Source organism: Triticum aestivum, unplaced genomic scaffold (assembly GCF_018294505.1).
Source record: "Triticum aestivum cultivar Chinese Spring unplaced genomic scaffold, IWGSC CS RefSeq v2.1 scaffold32695, whole genome shotgun sequence".
NCBI classification, from domain to species: Eukaryota; Viridiplantae; Streptophyta; class Magnoliopsida; order Poales; family Poaceae; genus Triticum; species Triticum aestivum.
The window spans coordinates 34,940-39,851 of NW_025225983.1; positions in this window are offsets into that span (position 1 = coordinate 34,940).

Below are 4,912 nucleotides of genomic sequence, written 5' to 3' on the forward strand. Positions count from 1 at the left end.
AAGATCGATAGTCGTCATTGCAATTTCATATGAGGGAGAGGCATAAGCTAACATACTTTTCCATCCTTGGATCATATGCACTTATGATTGGAACTCTAGCAAGCATCCGCAAATACTAAAGATCATTAAGGTAAAAACCCAACCATAGCATTAAAGCATCAAGTCCCCTTTTATCGCATACGCAACAACCCCCTTACTCGGGTTTGTGTTTCCGTCACTCACGCAACCCACTATAAGTGAATTATGCACGTATTGCAACACCCTACAGCGGGAATCCCTCACTCTTGCGCGACACGGAGGGCACCGTAGGACAGCACCAAAATAAAACATACAACTCGTACCAATCTAGATCACCAATCAACTCAAGGACAAAAGATATCTACTCAAAACATCATGGGATGGCAACACATCATTGGATCATAATATGTAGTATAAAGCGCCATGTTCAAGTAGGGATTACAGCGGGGTGTGGGAGAGTGGACCGCGTAAAGGAGATGCGGATGGTGATGATGATGGTGATGTTGATGAAGACGATCACCGCGGCGATGATTCCCCTCCCGATAGCACTCCGGTGCCACCAAGAGAGAGGAGGAGAGGTTCTCCCCCTTGTGCTTCCTCCTCCATGGCTTTCCTCCTCTGGTCCTTGGCCTTCATGGCGATGATGGCCCCTCCGAGATCCTCCTCCATGGCCTCCAGTGACGATGGCCCCCTCCGGCACCCTGCCGGAGAGGGCCTAGATTGATTTCTCGTGGCTACAGTGGCTTGCGGCGGCGGAACTTCCGATCTAGGTTAATTCCCGAAGGTTTCTGTATTTATAGGAATACTTGGCATTGGTTTCATGTCAGGGGGGTCTCCGGGTTTTCCACAAGATAGGGGGGCGCGCCCTAGGGGGGGGGTCGCCCCCCACTCTCGTGGGCAGCTCGGGACTCTTCTGGCCCAACTCCGATGCTCCGTGGTCTTCTTTTGGTCCATAGAAAATCCTCAAAAATTGGCACGTCATTTGGACTCCGTTTGGTATCCCTTTTCTGTAAAACACAAAAACAAGGAGAAAACAGAAACTGGCACTGGGCTCTAGGTTAATAGGTTAGTCCCAAAAATCATATAAAATGACATATAAATGCATATAAATCATCATAGAAGGATAATATAATAGCATGAATACTTCATAAATTATAGATACGTTGGAGACATATCAGTATCCCCAAGCTTAATTCCTGCTCGTTCTCGAGTAGGTAAATGATAAAAGAAATAATTTATGAAGTGTGAATGCTAGTAGGTGCACAAGTTTGATCAAAGATAATTTCAATCACCTTTTCTAGCATCAATATGTGTCATAATAATAGCTTATCTCATAAAACTTTTCATGATCAAATAACAATCTATTCACAATGTCAAGTATGGTTCAGAAACTTCATTGAGAACTAAAAAACTATAATCTCAGTCATTGAAGAAATTGCAATTTATCATAACATCAGAAAGAGTCAAGAATAGAGCTTTTCAGCAAGTCCACATACTCAACTATCATATAGTCTTCTACAATTGCTAACACTCATGCAATACTTGTGGTTATGGAGTTTCAGCCGGACATTGAGAAAGATAGGGGCTTATTGTGTTGCCTCCCAATGTATTCACCTTTAGGTGATGTCAACAATAATAGCCCATGCTAACTTACATCCAATTTGATATATATATCATGATCTTTCAAACACGAGGAGCTTGCCAAAGGATAAAATGAAAAAGGGAAAGGTGAGGATCACCTTGACTCAAGCGTAAAGTAAAAGCATAAAGTAAAAAATAGGCCCTTCGCAGAGGGAAGCAGAGGTTGTCATGCGCTTTTAGGGTTGGATACACAAAATCTTAATGCGAAAGAATGTCACTTTATATTGCCCCTTGTATGTGGACCTTTATTATGCAGTCCGTCGCTTTTATTACTTCCACAACAAGATCGTACAAAGTTTATTTTCTCCACACTAATAAGTTATGCATATTTAGAGAGAAATTTTTATTGCTTGCACCGATGACAACTTACTTGAAGGATCTTACTCAATCCATAGGTAGATATGATGGACTCTAATGGCAAAACTGGGTTTAAGGATATTTGGAAGCACAAGTAGTATCTCTAGTTGGTGCTAGGAATTTTTGGCTAGCATGAGGGGGAAAGGCAAGCTCAACATGTTTGGAAGGTCAATGACAATATACAGAAAACATAAACCATTACGTTGTCTTCCTTGTCCAACGTCACTCTTTTAGCATGTCATACTTAATGAGTGCTCCCAATCATAAAATATGTCCAAGATAATATATTTGTATGTGAACCTCTCTTTCCTTATTACTTCCTATTAATTGCAACGATGACCAAAACTACGTTTGCCAACTCTCAACAATTTTTATGCCTCATACTCTTTATATGTGAAGTCATTACTATCCATGTTATAAGCAAATGAAACATATATAAATTCAGACTCATGACATTCAACTCATTCAACAATTTACTCATAGGATATAAGTGAAGCACACGAGTAAATGAAAAACTACTCCAAAAGATATGAGTGAAAGACACCGAGTAGTCAAATAATTAACTAGCCATGGGAGGGTTCCCTTTTTTATTCAATATTCAGATCCAATGATTTTATTCAAACATCAAGTAAAATTGAAATAAAATGACATTGCAAGGATAGCACAACTCATGTGAAGAAGCAAAAACTTAGGCTCAACCGATACTAACCGATAGTTGTTTGAACAAGAGAGGTGGGATGCCTACCGGGGCATCCCCAAGCTTAGATGCTTGAGACTTCTTGAAATATTATCTTGGGGTGCCTTGGGCGTCCCCAAGCTTGAGCTTTTATGTCTCCTTAATTCCTCTCATATCAAGGTTTCTCTTTTTATCAAAAGCTTCATTCACAACAAACTCAACAAGAACTCGTGAGATGGGTTAGTATAAACCAATACAAAACCTTATCATTTTCTACTGTAACAAATCACTAAAATTATTATTCAACATTGAATACTAAATGCCTCTGCATATTTAATACTCCTATCCTCAAATAGAATCATTAAACAAGCAAACATACGCAAATAATGCAAACATAACAGCAATCTGCCAAAACAGTACAGTCTGTAAAGAATGAAAGAGTATCAATACTTCCCTAACTCCAAAAATTATAAGAGAAAATTCCCACTGTAATAAATTTATCAGATCTTAATATGCAAAAAGATTCAACATTATACCATTCTCTTACTTTTCTAGGGAATTTTTGCAACAGCGGCAAACTTTCTGTTTTGAAATAGCAACATGTATACTAGCAAAATAAGCATGGTAAAGGCTATCCTTGACATTTTTATTGAAACTAAAGATGCAAAACATTATTATAAATAACAGCAAGCAAATACTAACAAGAGGAAATGACGCTCCAAGAAAAACACATATCATGTGGTGAATAAAAATATAGCTCCAAGTAAAGTTACCGATGAACGAAGACGAAAGAGGGGATACCTTCCGGGGCATCCCCAAGCTTAGGATCTTGGTTGTCCTTGAATATTACCTTGTGGTGCCTTGGGCATCCGCAAGCTTAGGCTCTTGCCGCTCCTTATACCATAGTCCATCGAATCTTTATCCAAAACTTGAAAACTTCAACCACACAAAACTCAACCAAACTTCGTGAGATAGGTTAGTATGATAAAGAGTAAACCATGCACTTTGGTACTGTAAAAGAAAAGGTTCATATTTTTTTTTCACATAATGCCTACTGTACCATATTATTTCTACAATTTATATTGAGAAATATAAGCCATAGAAACTAGAAAACAAGCAAACTATGCAATAAAAACAGAATCTGTCAGAAACAGAATAGTCTGTAATGATCTGAACAATAACCACACTTCTGCTACTCCAAACATTATGAAATAAATTTATGGAAGTGAGGAATTTTTCTATTAATCTTCTTCAAAAAGAATCAACTCAAAATCACTCTTCTGTATAAAATGACAGCTAATCTCGTGAGCGCAAAGTTTCTGTATTTTACAGCAAGATCACATTAACTTTCACCCAAGTCTTCCCAAAGGTCTTACTTGGCACTTTATTGAAACTAAAGCTATAAAACATGATTACTACAATAGCTTAATCATGTAGACACACAAAAACAGTAAGGATAAATATTGGGTTGTCTCCCAACAAGCGCTTTTCTTTAATGCCTTTTAGCTAGGCATGATGATTTCAATGATGCTCGTATAAAAGAAAAGAGTTGAAACACAAAGAGAGCATCATGAAGAATATGACTAGCATATTTAAATCTAACCCACTTCCTATGCCTAGGGATTTTGTGAGCTTAGGAACAAGAATCAACTAGCATAGGAAGGCAAAACAAGTACAACTTCAAAAATTTAAGCACATAGAGAGGAAACTTGATATTATTGCAACTCCTACAAGCACATATTCCTCCCTCATAAAAAATTTCAGTAGCAACATGGATAGCAACTTTGTTCTCATACTCAATTGTAACCTCTTCCAAAATAGTGTAATACTAACTAAAGTTGACACTCTTCCAAATCCACTTTCATAAATATCGTACAAAGATTCAACCTCCTCCAAGATAGTGGGATCACTAATTCCTAAAGTTGACACTCTTCCAAACCCACTTTAAATTATAGTATTATTCATACTCCAAAAGATATAAGTGAAGTTCATGGAGCATCTTACAATTAATATAAACTAGCCAATATCCAAGCTCAAAATATATAAGTGAAGCGCACGAAGCATTCTACAAAACCATACTCAAACGATTTAAGTGAAGCACAAAGAGCAATTCTATAAGATAATAATTAAAAGATATAAGTGAAGCACATGAAGCATTCTGTAAATCAATGAAGAGATAGCTCATACTAGCATGATTCTTAAAGAAAAATACAAACACAA